Source organism: Stegostoma tigrinum, chromosome 10 (assembly GCF_030684315.1).
Source record: "Stegostoma tigrinum isolate sSteTig4 chromosome 10, sSteTig4.hap1, whole genome shotgun sequence".
Lineage (NCBI taxonomy): Eukaryota > Metazoa > Chordata > Chondrichthyes > Orectolobiformes > Stegostomatidae > Stegostoma > Stegostoma tigrinum.
In genome coordinates, this window is record NC_081363.1 from 10,248,001 (window position 1) to 10,265,374 (window position 17,374).

At 43.2% G+C, this 17,374-nt stretch overlaps 1 protein-coding gene across 1 annotated transcript in view; it reads left to right on the forward strand.

Annotated features, from left to right (window-relative positions):
• Positions 1-17,374, forward strand: part of LOC125455519 (centrosomal protein of 128 kDa) — a 475,711-nt gene that overhangs the window by 168,073 nt on the left and 290,264 nt on the right. The window lies entirely within an intron of this gene.

A 17,374-nucleotide genomic window follows, 5' to 3' on the forward strand; every position in this document is an offset into this window, starting at 1 on the left:
ATTTTTACTTATATTTAATTTGGCAATGGTGATTTTATTTACATTTTATTTATCATCTGAGGCACGCACCCCAGCATTCTGCTGACTTAGGAATGGGAACATGAAAACCTGAATAGAGAAACACCAGTGTTCCCACAGAATGTTTATGTGTATTTCCAAAGAGAGAAAAAAAAATTGCTCTGCTTTTATTGCTCCATGCTGTGCCTATCATAAAATGGTATATTCTTATTCAGTATTTCTGTTCTTCCATGAAGTATAATTTATTAAATCTCCCATTTCTTACAGTATGGAGATTAAAAAATGAGTTCATTGTCATTGCAGATCTGGCTTGCTTCAAGGTCCTCTTTCCAAATGAAGAGGGTGAAAACTTGAAGTCAGAATTCAGTTTTTGTGGACAAACATTTGGAGGTTTTTCTCATAGATGCACAGATGTAAATAGGTTAGCGCTTCTTTTTTTTCACTTTTACAGCTCTATAGAGTAACCTGGTTCAGTACAACAGTCCTGACTACCTTCCTCAAGTCACACTGTTTAGAAGCCCATTGTTGGCTGCCTTCAGATGTTTTCTTCATGGTCTCTCCACAAAATGGTTGCTCACAGTTAGGCCATTACAGATCTAAACTTAAAATGGCTGCTATTTCAAAACTGTTGAATCATGCTTCCATATTAGCACAACTGTGCGGTGTAGATCAATCCATTGTCTCTCATTTCAGGTGATTAACTTTGTAACAGTCTCAGCCATTAGCTTGGATACCTGTCAGTTTGTTGGTGAGTTTGGAAGAACAGTTTGCATCTCCTTGGGCAACGTTGCATCATGGAGCATAATTGGCAAAAGAACCAGATGGAGATGGCAATTTATTTTGTTTTACACAGCAAGCTGGTGAAAAATTACAGCATGCTGCTGTGCCGAGAGACCTGCGTGTCCTTGTGCATAAGACCATCAGACATAGGAGTAGAAATTAGGCCATTGAGCCCATCGAGCCTGCTTCAACATGGTTGATTCTCAGCCCCATTCTCCTGCTTTCTCCCTGTAATCCCCGATCCCTTTGACAAGCAAGAAACTATATATCTCTGTCTTAAATATACTCAGTGACCTGGCTTCCACTGCCTTCTGAGGCAGTCAGTTGAATCACAAAAAGTTGGTTTGCAGGTGCAGCATGTAATTAAGAAGGCAAATGGAATATTACCCTTCGTTGCTAGAGGGATGGAATATGAAAACAGGGAGTTTATGCTGCAGCCATACAGGTTGAGGCCACATCTGGAGTACTGTGTACAGTTTTGGTCTCCTTACTTGAGAAAGGGTACACTGGCAAAGAAGGGGGTGCAGAAGGGGTTGATTCTGGAGCTGAGAGAGTTGGCTTATGAGGAGACATTGAGTAGACTGGGATTATACTCATTGGAATTTAGAAGTTTGAGGTGGTCCCTTATAAAAACATACAAGATTATGAGGGGAATAGATAAGGTAGAAGCAGGGAGGTTGTTTCCAATGGCAGGTGGAACTAAAACTGCAGGGCATAGCCTCAAAATAAGAGGAGGCAAAATTAGGTCTGAGCTGAGGAGGAAGTTCTTCATCTAAAGGTTGTAAATCTGTGGAATTCCCTGCCAGTTGAGGCTATCTCATCAAATGTTTTTGTGGCAAAGATAGATTTTTGAGCAGTAAAGGAATTAAGGATTATGGTGAGCAAGGGGCTAAGTGGAGGAGTCCATGAAAAGATCAGCCGTGATGTTATTGAATGGTGGAGCAGACTCGAGGGGCCTACTCCTGCTCCTATTTTTTCTGTTATTACGTAAAAGGATGATAAAAGTGGATTCACTAACAGCTTCCAAAGGGACTGGAGATGTGCTTGAATAGAGAAGAATTACACTGGTAAGGGGAGTAGATAAACTCTCGTTGGGCCAACATAGGCGTAATGATATCAATATATCCTTCTGTGCTATATGATCCTATGACTCTGTAGCACAACAGCTTTATAGAGGAGAAGAGAGAGTGCGATCCCTGTAGATAAATTAAACTTACTGTACTGATAGTATGAAAGCTTTTAAGACTTTCTTACTAAATTGTTACCCAGTTTCTGTTTGAAAAATTGAAATTTCTTGATCACAACAGAGTTGACCATTGTGGATTTTCCCAGCCATGATGGATGACTAATAGGCATCTTTACTCAAAATGAATGTGACCAATTTCCTGATATAGACCTTTCTCTAGTTTGAAAGTGGGTGGCGCTAAATAGTCTTTGCTATATGTATATTTTGGTAAAACTTTAAGGGTGCGAACACCGTTTGTTTGAAAATATGGCTTTGTTTTTACATTTATATAAAAAAATGCATCATAGAAGTGCAGATTGCTTTACTTTGAGTTCCTATTGAGCCTCTGTGAACGAAGGAGCTGCTGGACTTAGTAGAATAAAGAATGCGAATTCATATGCATTGGTTGAATGACATGATAGATGATATGCCTAAAGGTTAGCAACTAACGATTGGCATCGACTCAGTGCCCTCACTGCTGGTTGCTTAACTCCACGAAAGTCGATTCCCTGATATGTCATCACCATTCTCTGTTTCAACCTAGTGGACAGCAGCAGAGCACAAGAAATTTTCATTCTGTACCATGTCTTTTGCAAAGGTTTGATCTGCAAAAAGGTGTACTGATTGAGTGTCCTCTTAAAATAGGTTTCATCTGAACTGGTCTCTCGGGGTCTTAAATAATAACTAAACAGACTGTGATGCAAAACTTGCTTTCTATTTTCTGTATTCGCTGTTACATTCAGAGCATTCTAGAAGTCTTCAAGCATCAGAAAAGTAAGGGCATGGATTTGTTAATGGCAAAACATGTTTGAGTAACTTCATTGAATTCTTTGATGAAGTAACAGGGAACTAATTTGCAGGGTAATGTGGAAAAAGCTGAGGCTTGGGACTAAATTGACAATTTACTGCAATGCCATCATCAATTCTTCCTCAAAGAACTCGATCAGGTTAGACAAATATGGTATGTCATTAACATAGTCATGCTGACTGCCCATTATTAACTTGTGAATTTCCAGTTGAGAATTGCTTTTGTCTCTGCCAGTGGTGTTTAGTAGCTTTCTCAACACAGAGACCAGACAGATGTTTTTGGTTATTGGTTCATGGGATGTCAACATCATTAGGCCAGCATTTTTTACCCGTTCCTAATTGACCTGGAAAGGCTGGTGGTTCTTGAACTGCTGCAATTCATGTGATATGAAACACCCACAGTACTGTTCAGAAAGGACTTCCAGAAGTTTCTCCACAGCAACTGTGGAGAAATGACATTCTAGCTCCAAGCCAGGAATGCATGTGTTTGGAGGGGAGCTTGCAGGTGGTGTTTCCATGCATCCGCTATACTTATTCTTCTAGGTGGTAGTGGTCACAGCTTTGGAAGGTGCTGTTGAATGACTCTTGTAAAATTGTTGGAGAAACGCCTTGTAAGAGATACACGCTAGTGCCACTGTGTGTAATTCTTGAAGGGAATGGATATTGAAGGTGGAGGTTGGGCTGCCAGTCAAGTGGGCTGCTTCGATCTGGATGGTGTAAAAACTTATGAGTGTTGTTGGAATTAGAACATAGAACAGTACAGCACAGTGCAGGCTATTCAGCCCACAATGTTGTGCCGACGTATTATCCTACTAAGATCAATCTACCCTGCATACGCTACATTACACTGTCATCCATGTGCCCATCTAAGAGTCACTTAGAAGTCTATAAAGTGTCTGACTCCACTACCACTGCTGGTGGCGCATTCCACAAGCCCACCACTCTCTGTGGAAAGAACCTACCTCTGACAGCTCCCCTATACCTTCCTCCAGTTACCTTAAAATTATGCCCCTTTGTCATAGGCATTTCTACCCTGGGAAAAAGAGTTTGGCTGTCCACTCTATGCCTCTCATCACCTTGTATATCTCTACCAAGTCACCTCTCATCCTTCTTTGCTCCAGTGAAAAAAACCCTAGCTCCCTCAACCTTTCCTCATAAATCCTGACCTCCTGTCCAGGCAGCGTCCTGGTAAATCTCCTCAACACCCTCTCTAAAGCTTCCACATCCTTCCTATAATGAGGTGATCAGAACTGAACACAATATTCCAAGTGTGGTCTAACCAGAGTTTTATAGAGCTGCAGCATAACCTCATGGCTCTTAACTCAATTGCCCTGCCAATGAAAGCCAACACACCATATGCCTTCTTTACAACTATCAACTTGGGTAGCAACTTTGAGGGATCTATGGACGTGGACCCCAAGGTACCTCTGTTCCCCCACACTGTCAAGAATCCTGCCAATAACCCTGTATTCTGCATTAAAATTCAACCTTCCAGAATGAGTCATCACACTTCTCTGGGTTGAATTTCATCTGCTACTTCTCTGCCCAGCTCCGCATCCTGTCAATGTCCCGTCGCAACCCACAACAGCCCTTCAAGCTGTCTACAACTCCAACAACCTTTGTGTTATTGTCCAACTTACTAACCTACCCTTCCACTTCCTCATCAAAGTCATTTATAAAGATCACAAAGAGCAGAGATCCCAGAACAGATCCCTGCGGAACACCACTGGTCACCGAGCTCCAGGCTGAATGTTTTCCATCTACTACCACCCTCTGTCTTTTATTGGACAGCTAGTTTTGTATCCAGACAGCCAAATTTCCCCGCATCCCATGCCTCCTTACTTTCTGAATGAGCCCACCATGGGGAACCTAATCAAATGCCTTGCTAAAATCCATGTACACCACATCCACTGCTCTGCCTTCATCAATGTTTTGTCACATGCTCAAAGAATTCACTGAGGCTAGTGAGGCATGACCTGCTCTTCTCAAAGCCATGCTGACTATTCCTAATCAAACTGAGTTTTTCCAAATACTCAAATACTATCTCTCAGAAACCTCTCTAATAATTTGCCCACCACAGAGGTAAGACTGACTGGTCTGTAATTCCCAGGATTATCCCTATTCCCTTTCTTCAACAAGGGAATGATATTTGCCACCCTCCAATCATTTGGTACCACTCCAGTGAACAGTGAGGATGGAATGATCATTGCCAAAGCGGCAGCAATCTCTTCCCTCGCTTCCCATAGGAACCTTAGGTATATCCCGTCTGGCCCAGGGGACTTATCTGTCCTCATGTTTTTCAAAGTTTCTACCACATCCTCCTTCCTACACCAACCTGTTCAAGCAGATCTGACCTCACAAACGTCAAGGTCCCTCTCACTGAAGCAAAGTATGCGTTAAGGAACTCACCTACCTCCTCTGACTCCATGCACAAGTTCCCTTCCCTATCCCTGATTGGCCCTGCCCTCACTCTGGCCATCCTCTTGTTGCTCACATAAACATAGAATGCTTTGGGGTTTTCCTTGATCCACACAACAAGGCTTTCTCATACCCCCTTCTAGCTCTCCTAAGTCCATTCTTCAGTTCTTTCCTAGCTACTCTATAATTCTCTAGAGCCCTATCCGATCCTTGCTTCCTCAACCTTTAGTAAGCTTCCTTCTTCCTCCTGACTAGATGTTCCACATGTCTTGTCATCCAAGGTTCCTTCACCTTACCATTCCTTCCTTGCCTCAGTAGGACAAACCTACCCACCACTTGTAGCAAGTGCTCCCTAAACAACCTCCACATTTCTATCATACATTTCCCTGAGAACATCTGTTCCCAATTTATGCTCCGTAGTTCTTGCCTAATAGCACTATAATTCCCCCTCCCCCGATTAAGCATTTTCCCATACCGTCTGCTCCAACCCCTCTTCATGACTGTTGTAAAGATCTGGGAGCTGTGATCACTGTCACCGAGAGATCTGACATCTGGCCTGGCTCGTTGCCAAACAGCAAATCCAGTGTGGTCCTCCCCCCTAGTCAGCCTATTCACATATTGAGTCAGAAATCCTTCCTGGATACACCTGACAAAATCTTCTCCATCCAAACTATTTGCACTTAGGAGGTTCCAGTCTATATTAGGGATGTTGAAGTCAGCCATGACAACGACCCTAGTACTTCTGCACCTTTCCACAATCTGTCTCCCAATCTGTTCGTCAGTGTCTCTGTTACAATTGGTGGGGCTGGGAAGGGGGTTTATAGAAAACCTCCAATAAAGTGACTGATCCTTTCCTGTTTCTGACATCCACCCAAACTGACTCAGTCGACAAACCCTCCTCCATGACCTCCCTTTCTCAGCTGTGATACCACCCCCGATTAGCAATGCCACTTCCTCACCTCTTTTACCTCCCTCCCTATTTCTTTTGAAATATCTATACCCCAGAACACCCAATAACCATTCCTGCCCCAGTGTTATCCAAGTCTCCGTAATGGCCACAATATTGTAGTTCCAATGAACTGCACCCATCTAGAAGAGAGGAGAATATTCCATCAAACTCCTGACTTGTGCTGTGTAGATGCTGCAGATTCCTTGTAGATTGTTTTGTTGGGTTAAGATAATCCCTCACCCTCTTAAGCAGGTGAGTGTATTTACAATTCACCAGCCTACAATACTCAAACAAGACTGAGTGATTGAGCTCAAAATTTATGCTATTGCAATTCTAACTTCCCCATCCCTCTTTCTGGACTTGATGATAAATTAATTTTGTATAATCCACCCTAATTAGCACCTGCTTTTTAAAACTATTTGATAGTATCCAATTTTTACACTCCCTTCTCACCTCTGATGTAAAGTTTATCCTCTCATGCAGCAGGATGCAAAGTACCCATTCGTAAGGAAATGCTTCATCTGATGTAGAGTATTATTTTCACAATAACGTGAGCTGCACCATTTGCAGCTCTGAATGTATTTTTATGTAAGTTGAGTCTAATGGCCTGTCAGAAGTGTTCTGAAGAAGAGCCACTGAAATCAAAATGTTAACTCTGCCTTCTCTCCACAGATGCTGCCAGACCTGCTGAGTTTCTCCAACAGTTTCTGTTTTTATTCGTAATCCAGAGATGTGGGTAAATATTACGATTACCTGGGCTTAAATCTTATCACAGCAAATGATGGAATTTGAATTGAATAATGTCTAATGATGACCATTATACCACTGTCAATTGCTGTAATAACCCATCCTGTTGGGAAGGAAAAGAGTTGTCTGGTCTCCGTGTGGCACCAGACCCACAGGAATGTGATTGACTCTTAACGACCCTCTGAAATGGCCTAGCAAGCCAGCCAATTTTATCAGCTGCTTGAAAGTCTCCAAAAAGAACTGAAATGAGATTGGCAACATGGGCTTCAGAAACAACAACATCAAATGCAACACTGTCGACCATGCAAAGTCTTCTTTGTCAATATCTGGAGACGAACTGAAATTGGGAGAATTCTCAAACAAACTATGTCACCTTCACATTATCATATCTTACAATATCCCAAATAACAGTATCACCATTGCTGTGTATGTTATAGAGTCAGAGTCATACAGGATTGAAACAGACCCTTTAGCCCAACTAGTCTGCGCCAATCATGTTCCCAAACTAAACTAGTCTCACCTGCCTGCACTTGGCCCACATCCCTCCAAACCTTTCCTAATCATGTACTTATCCGAATATCTTTTAAACATTGCAACTGTACCTGCATCCACTACTTTCTCTGGCAGTTCACTCCACACACAAGCCACCCTCTGTATAAATAAATTGCCACATATGTCTTTTTAAAATGTTTCTCCTCTCACCTTAAAAGCATGCTCCCTAGTTTTGAACTCTTCCACCACCACTCTTAGCCTCCTAGCGTAAAGCCACTTTTGTATCCAATTGACAAGCTCGCCCTGAATCTCATGTGAGCTAACTTCACTAATTAGTCTACCATGAGGACCCTTGTTGAAGGCTTTACTAAAAAGTCCAAGTAAACAACGTTTGTAAAGAAAAGACCTAAGGATTAAGGAAAATCCCAAGGCTTTTTATACATATACAAAGGGCAAGAGAGTAGCCAGGGACAGGGTGTGGCCTACCCAAGGACAGGGAAGAGAATTTATGTGTGGAGCCAGAGGAAATGTGCGCGGTATTAATTGAGTACTTTGCGTCACTGTTCACTATAAAGAAGGACTTGGTGGATGATGAGTCTAGGGAAGGGTGTGTAGATAGGTTGGGTCATGTTGAGATCTAAAGTGACAAGGTATTGGGAATCTTGAAAAACATAAAGGTAGACATTAAGAGCCTGATGGGATATACCCCAGGTCTGGAATCAATGTTGAGAACTTCCTTCCACTGTATACCACAGAGTTGCCTTTGTTGAGACTGTCCTGCCAGTGGGACAGAATTAAAGTTCTTAATTGGAGTAAGGAAAATTTAAAGGGTATGAAACAAGAACTTTTAAAGTTGATTGGAGTAGAATGTTTGCGTGTAAAGGGATGACTGACAAATGGGAGACGTTCAAAAGTGATGCCTAGAATTCAGAAGCATTGAGAAGCAAGGGAGGTAATTGCTGGGGCCTTGTGGGAAATCATTGTATCCTCACTGGCTATAGGGGAAGTCCCAGAGGATTGGAGAATGGCCAGTGTTGTTCCTTTGTTTAAGAAGGATGGCAAGGATATTCCAGCTAATTACAGGCTGGTGAGCCTTATGTAAGTTGTAGGAAAATTATTGGAGAGGATTCTTCAAGACTGGTTTTATTCCCACTTGGGAATAAGTGGGCGTGTGAGCAAGACGCAACATGGTTTTATGAAGGGGAGGTTATGTTTCAATAACTTGGTAAAGATTTTGAGGAAGTGACGAAGATAATTGATGAAGGTAGGGGCAGTAGAAGTCGTCTACATGGTCTTCAGTATGGCCTTTGACAAGGTCCCTCATGGCAGGCTCATAGAGAAGGTAAAGTTACACAAGGTCAAAGGTGAGCTTACAAGATCGATAAAAGACTGGCTCGGTCACAGAAGACAGAGGGTAGCAGTGAAAGGGTGCGTTTCTGTACGGAGGGCTGTGACTAGTGGTATTCCTCAGGGATCAATGTTAGGACCTTTGCTATTTGTAATATATATAAATGATTTGGAGGAAAATGTAGCTGGTCTGATTAGTAAGTTTGCAGATGACACAAAGGTTGGTGGAGTTGCGGATAACGATGAGGACCGTCAAAAGGATACAGCAGGATATAGATCAGATGGTGACTTGGGCAGAGAGATGGCAGATGGCGTTTAATTCGAAAAAATGAGAGTTTTTTTGGAATATCTAATCCAGGTGGGAAATATATGTAAATGGCAGAATCCTTAAGAGTACTGATGGGCAGAAGTGTCTGGGTGTACATGTACACAGGCCACTGAAAGTGGCAATGCTGGTTGAGAAGGTAATCAACAAGGCATACGGCATGCTTGCCTTCATCACCGGGGCATTGAGTTTAAAAATTGGCAGGTAATGTTGCAGCCTTATAGAACCTTAGGCTGCATTTGGAATATCATGTTCACTTCTGATTGCCACACTATCAGAAAGATGTGGTGGCTTTGGAGAGGGTATCAGGTTGTTGCCTGGTATGGAGGGCATTAGCTACGAGGAGAGTTTGAGAAAATTAGGTTGTTCTCACGGGACCAATGGAGGTTGAGAGGCGACCTGATAGAGGTCTACAAGATTATGAAGGGCATGGGCAGAGTGGACAGTCAAGCTTTTTCCCAGGTTGGAATAGTCAGTTACCAGGGACCATAGGTTTAAGGTACAAGGGGCAAGGTTTAAAGGTGATGTCCGAGGCAAGTTTTTCACACAGAGGGTGGTAGGTACCTGGAATTTGCTGCTGGGGGAGGTAGTGGAAGCAGATACAATAGTGACATTTAAAGGACATATTGACAAATACATCAATAGGATGGGAATAGAGGTGCTTGGAAGCATAGGAGGTTTTAGTTGTGATGGGCAGCATGTCGGTGCAGGCTTGGAGGGCTGTAGGGCCTGAGGGCCTGTTCCTGTGCTGTAATTTTCTTTGTTTTTTTGTTCTTTCTTTTTACTGCTCTCCATATATCATTCTTTTTGGTTACTTCATTTAAAAAAAAGCTCAATCAAGTTTGTGAGGCGTGGATTTCCCTGTACAAAAACATGCTGCCTATCCCTTGTCTCTCCAAATGAATGTAAATCCTATCTGTCCAAATCACATCTACCAATTTACCCACCATTGATGTCAAACTCATGGGTCTATACCTTCCAGGCTTCTTCTTGCAGCCTTTCTTAAAGAATGGCACATTAGCCAGCAACACCACCACCCACTCCCCTCACTCAACACAAAGATGGCCTCATTGATGTTTAAGGAATCCTACTCTGTCTGTAGTTGCTCTCTTGCTGTTGATATATTTGTGGAATCTTTCTGGATTATCTTTAATCTTATCTACCAAAGCTATCAGATACCCCCCCTTTGCCTTCTTGATTTCCTTCTTAAGAATGCCCCTACACTTTATACTTTTCAAGAGATTTGGTTGATCCCACTTGTCTGTATGTAAAGTATTATTCTTTTTTATTCTTGACTAGAACCTTATTATCTTTATTTATCCATTGTTCCCTAATCTTACTGGCTTTGCCTTTCACTCTAACAGGAACATAATGCCTCTGAATTCTAGGTATCATACTTTTGAAGGTCTCCCACTTGTCAGTCATCCCTTTACCCGTGAACATTCTACTCCAGTCAACTTTGAAAGTTCTTGCTTCATACCCTTAAAATTTGCCTTATTCCAATTAAGAACTTCAATTCTATCCCACTGGCAGGACAGTCTCAATTTAGGCAACACTGTGGTATACGGTGGAAGGACATTCTCAACGTTGATTCCAGACCTGATGAAGTCTGATGGCAACAGATCGAACAGGGACAAAGGAAACCTCCTGCTGATTACCATATACCGTATCCCTCACTTACCCATTCCTGGCTGCTGAATTAGCACCTCTGCATGTTGAATGTCTGTTGGAGGAAGTGCTGAGGGTGGGAAGGGCACAGAGTGTGTTATGGGTGGAGGCTTCAATGTCTGTCATCAAGAGTGAATTGGCTGACTGAACTAGACAAATCCTAAAGGGCATAGTTGCTCGTTTGGGTCTGTGGCAGGTGGTAGGGAACCAATAGGAGAGACCACCTACTTGATCTCATCATTCCCAGTCAGCTGCCACAGATGCAGCAGTTCATGAAAGTAATAGTTGGAATGGCAAAAGCATAGCCTTTCTGGAGACAAGATTCATAGACTCCCTACGCTGTGGAAACAGACCATTCAACAAGTACACTCCACCCCTCTAAAGAGCTTCCCACCCAGACCTATTCCCCTACCCTGCATTTCTCATGTCTAACCCTAAGCAGTAACTTAACCTAAGCATCCCTGGCCAGTATGGGCAATTTACCATGGCCAATACACCAACCCTGCACATTTTTGGACTGTGGGAGGAAACTGGAGCACCTGGCGGAAACCCACACAGACACGGGGAGACCATGCAAAGTGCACACATACGGTTACCCGTGGGTGGAATTGAGCCTGGGTCCCTGATGCTATGAGGCAGCAGTGCTAACCACTGAGCCACCGTGCCACCTCGTCTTTGGTTGATTAATTATAGCAGGTTGATTAATAATATATGCTTTTATATAAAGAGACACTGGTAAAGTTTCCTGTGATGTGCTGGTAGTGACTTGACCTCTGAGCAAGAAAGCATGAGTTGAAGAATGTCCTGCCTCAGATGAGTCATAACTGTCCACACAGTTTGATGAACAAGTACATAGTATTTGTTATTAGCTCGTTGGCAGGGTATGAGGGTGATTGGGTTGAACCTCAACCTGGATGAACTTGAGAAGTCTTGTGGTGCAATGGTAGTGACCCCTGGGTCAGAAGGTCTGGGTTTGAGACCTACCTTCCCTGGAATTGTGTCATTAGCATCTCTGAATAAGTCAATTTTTTTCATGCAAAAATACTTTATTAATACCAGTCAAGCAGAGTCAGGACAAATATGCTTGTAATGCCCTACTCTGTGAATGAAGACAGGGTTGAATTCTTCCTTTGCAACTAGCTATCTGGAGTATGATAGTTGTTGCCTGCGTATTTATCCAGAGAAAATAATTTTGTTGTTCTGTCAAATCTGCCTGTAATTTTGAACACTTATCAAATCTCCTCTTAACTGTCTCGGCTCTAAAGAGGTCAGTCCCAACCCCTCCACGTACCTGAACTTCCTTGAGGGGAACCCGATGACTCAGAATTATAATGACAGCATGCACTTTTACATGCATGTCGTAGTCTTGGAGCTTCAATAGAGGGTTCAACTTCTTTCTATTGTATCACTGACCAGGAATTTCTCCCATACTTAATTGTCTGCGGTTGGCATGTAATGAGAAGTTTTGGAATTTGAAACTTGACTTGTTTTGCTGCATCATGACTCCATCTTCCTTTGCCATCAAGTTCAGTAGTGAGGTCTGAACCCAGAGTTTCTGCTTCTGACACTACTTATGGTGTCACTAATGATAACATTTGTAACTGATTTTTGAGGTGATATTGGAAGCTGAATGAATAGTTAGACTATGTGGCAAATGCAAATGCTTGACCCAGAGGATGACAGGAGTTGCAAAGACTTTATCAGGTACGTTGTTTATGATGTTTACTGTTTGTAAGGTAATGTATGCTGATGTTGAAAATAGTTGGTATGTTTTTAACCAGAATAGGTGAAAGGAAAGTTGCAAGTGTAGCTGGTCAGATACACTAGGTATCGCAGCATGTGACAGCAGTTGCAGATGCTTTTAGAGAAAGTGAGACACCTTGGAATGCATGCCTGGAGATCCAGGCATGTGGCAGAATAGGTAGATGAGGTGAAAAAGGAAACATATAGGATATTTTCCTTTATTGGACTAAGTATTAGATTCAAAAGCAGGGATGTAATGCTGGGACTTTATAAGATACTGGTAAGGCCATGGTTGGAGTTTTGTGAATAGTTTTAGCCATCACATTACAGATTGACATAATTGCTGTAGACAAAGTACAGAGAAGATTTACAAGAATGATATCAGAGGTTGAAAATTGCAGCTATGAATAGGCTAGGTTTCTTATTGTTAGAACTGAGGTAAATAAGTGATGTCTTAATTCAAATGTAGAAGAGAAATGAGGGGTTTGGATAGAGTGGACAGAGAAAAATCTGTTTCCCCGAGCAGAAAAGTTATTACCAGGAGGCCCAGATTTAAGATGATTGGGTATAAGGTTAAAGGTGATGTAGGAAAAATGTTTTTACCCAGAGCGTGGTTGATGTATGGAATTTTCTGCCGAGTTTAGAGGTTGATGCAAACTCTTACCTGATCTGAAAAAGGTACCTGAATGTGCACCTGAAATACTGTGACCTGCAAGATCATGTCTTGTAAAGTGGGATTAGAAAGAATAGTATTTCATTCAGCTAGCACAGACACAATGGCCAAATGGCCTCTTTCTGTGCTGTAAGATTTCTATTGTTCTATGGATCTTGGTAAAAAGGATTATGTGCTGTGAAGGAATAAATTATGCTGTTATTCTATATTGTATTATGATCGTTCAAGGGAAAATTGTGGAAACAAGTTTCCAATTCAACATTGATAACAAAGTGTGGAGCTGGATGAACACAGCAGGCCAAACAGCATCTTAATAGAACATAGAACATTACAACACAGTACAGGCCCTTCGGCCCTTGATGTTGTGCCGACTGTCATACCGATCTCAAGCCCATCTAACCTACACTATTCCATGTACGTGCATATGCTTGTCCAATGACGATTTAAATGTACTTAAAGTTGGCGAATCTACTACCGTTGCAGGCAAAGCGTTCTATTCCCTTACTACTCTCTGAGTAAAGAAACCACCTCTGACATCTGTCCTATATCTTGCACCCCTCAATTTAAAGCTATGCCCCCTCGTGCTCGCCGTCACCATCCTAGGAAAAAGGCTCTCCCTAGTCTTCCCTACATACCAGGCAACATCCCAGTAAATCTCCTCTGCACCCTTTCCAAAGCTTCCTTCTATAATGCGGTGACCAGAACTGTACGCAATACTCCAAGTGAGGCCGCACCAGAGTTTTGTACAGCTGCAGCATAACCTCTTGGTTCCGGAACTCGATCCCTCTATTAATAAAAGCTAAAACACTGTATGCCTTCTCAACAGCCCTGTCAACCTGGGTGGCAACTTTCAATGATCTGTGTACATGGACACCGAGATCTCTCTGCTCATCTGCACTGCTAAGAATCTTACCATTAGCCCTGTACTTTGCCTTCCAGTTACTCCTACCAAAGTGCATCACCTCACACTTGTCTGCATTAAACTCCATTTGCCACCTCTCAGCCCAGCTCTGCAGCTTATCTATGTCAGCTTGTAACCTACAGCATCCTTTGTCACTATCCACAACTCCACTGACCTTAGTATCGTCTGCAAATTTACTAACCCATCCTTCTACGCCCTCATCCAGGTCATTTATAAAAATGACAAACAGCAGTGGACCCAACACCGACCCTTGCGGTACACCACTAGTAACTGGTCTCCAGAATGAAGATTTCCCATCAACTACCACCCTCTGTCTTCTTTCAGCAAGCCAATTTCTGACCCAAACTGCTATATCTCCCACAATCCCATTCCTCTGCATTTTGTACAATAGCCTACTGTGGGGAACCTTATCGAACGCCTTGCTGAAATCCATATACACCACATCAACCGGTTTACTCTCATCTACCTGTGTGGTTACCTTCTCAAAGAACTCAATAAGGTTTGTGAGGCACGAACTAACCTTCGCAAAACCGTGCTGACTATCCCGAATCAAATTATTCTTTTTTAGATGATTATAAATCCTATCTCTTATAACCTTTTCCAACACTTTACCAACAACTGCGGTAAGGCTCACTGGTCTATAATTACCAGGGTTGTCTCTACTCCCCTTCTTGAACAGGGAACCACATTTGCTATCCTCCAGTCATCTGGCACTATTCCTGTAGACAATGACGAGTTAAAGATCAATGTCAAAGGCTCGGCAATCTCCTCCCTGGCTTCCCAGAGGATCTGAGGATAAATCCCATCTGGCCCAGGGGACTTATTTGTCTTCACACTCTGTAGGATTTCTAATACCTCTTCCTTGTGAACCTCAATCCCACCTAGTCTAGTAGCCTGTATCTCAGTATTCTCCTCGACAACATTGTCATTTTCTAGAGTGAGTACTGTCGAAAAATATTCATTTAGTGCTTCCCCTATCTCCTCTGACTCCACACACAACTTCCCACTACTATCCTTGATTGGCCTTCATCTTAGTCTTGTCATTCTTTTATTCCTTAAATACCTATAGAAAGCCTTAGTGTTTACCCTGATCCTATCCGCCAACAACTTCTCATGACTCCTCCTGGCTCTTCTGAGCTCTCTCCTTAGGTCTTTCCTGGCTACCTTGTAACCCTGAAGCACCCTAATTGAGCCTTCACATCTCATCCTAATGTAAGCCTTCTTCTTCCTCTTGACCAGCGATTCTACTTCCTTTGTAAATCACGGCTCCCGTGCTCTACAGCGCCCTCCCTGCCTGACAGGTACATACTTATCTAGGACACACAGGAGCTTTTCCTTGAATAAGCTCCACATTTCTAATGTGCCCATCCCCTGCAGTTTCCTTCCCCATCCTATGCTCCCTAAATCTTCCCAAGTCTCATAGTAATTGCCTTTCCCCCGGCTATAACTCTTGCCCAGTGGTATACACCTATCCCTTTCCATCACTAAAGTAAACATAACAGAATTGTGATCGCTATCACCAAAGTGCTCACCTACTTCCAAATCTAACTCCTGGCTGGGCTCATTACCCAGTACCAAATCTAATGTGGCTTCGCGCCTTGTTGGCCTGTCTACATACTGTGTCAGCAAGCCCTCTGCACACATTGGACAAAAACTGACCCATCTATAGTCCTCGAACTATAGTGTTCCCAGTCAATATTTGGAAAGTTGAAGTTTCCCTTGACAACTACCCTGTCTCTCTCACTCCTATCGAGAATCATCTTTGCTGTCCTTTCCTCTACATCTCTGGAACTATTCGGAGGCCTATAGAAAACTCCCAACAGGGTGACCTCTCCTTTCCTGTTTCTAACCTCAGCCCATACTGCCTCAGTTGACGAGTCCCCAAACATCCTTTCTGCAACTGTAATACTGTCCTTGACCAACAATGCCACACGTCCCCCTCTTTTACCATCTTCTCTGTTCTTACTGAAACATCTAAATCCCGGAACCTGCAACAAACATTCCTGTCCCTGCTCTATCCATGTCTCCGAAATTGCCACAACATCGAAGTCCCAGGTACCAACCTATGCTGCAAGTTCACCCACCTTATTCCGGATGCTCCTGGCGTTGAAGTAGACGCACTTCAAACCAACTTCTTGCTTGCTGGTGCCATCTTGTGTTCCTGAAACTTTATTTCAGACCACCCTACTCTCAACCTTTTCTGTACTCGAACTACAATTTTATGAAGGGTGATGAAGGATCTAGGCCCGAAATGTCAGCTTTTGTGCTCCTAAGATTTGCTTGGCCTGTTGTGTTCATCCAGCTCCACACTTTGTTCTGTCGGATTCTCCAGCATCTGCAGTTCCCATTATCTCCAATTCAACATTGACTGTTTTATCAGAATCCCGTTTTGCAGAACACCTCCTCTCAGTTCGCAACAAGCAACTGCACCTCCCAGTCGCAAACCATTTCCACTCCCCCTCCCATTCTCTAGATGACATATCCATCATGGGGCTCCTGCACTGCCACAATGATGCCACCCGAAGGTTGCAGGAACAGCAACTCATATTCCGCCTGGGAACCCTGCAGCCTAATGGTATCAATGTGGACTTCAACAGTTTCAAAATCTCCCCTTCCCCAACCGCATCCCTAAACCAGCCCAGCTCGTCCCCTCCCCCCACTGCACCACACAACCAGCCCAGCTCTTCCCCTCCACCCACTGCATCCCAAAACCAGTCCAACCTGTCTCTGCCTCCCTAACCTCTTCTTCCTCTCACCCATCCCTTCCTCCCACCCCAAGCCGCGCCCCCATCTACCTACTAACCTCATCCCACCTCCTTGACCTGTCCGTCTTCCCTGGACTGACCTATCCCCTCCCTACCTCCCCACCTATACTCTCTCCACCTATCTTCTTTTCTCTCCATCTTCGGTCCGCCTCCCCCTCTCTCCCTATTTATTCCAGAACCCTCACCCCATCCCCCTCTCTGATGAAGGGTCTAGGCCCGAAACGTCAGCTTTTGTGCTCCTGAGATGCTGCTTGGCCTGCTGTGTTCATCCAGCCTCACGTTTTATTACCCCATTAATCTTTGAAACTCTTTTCCACAGAAAGTTTTGGAGTTTGGAGACTTGGTCATTACATCAATTCAAGGTGGAGTCAGAAAGATTTTTGATTGTTAAGAGGGTTGAGGGTTATGGGGGATAGGCAGAAAAGTTCACAGTCTGTTCACAGTCAGTTCAGCTATAATTTTATTGGAAGGCATTGCTGGCTTGGTGAGCTGAAT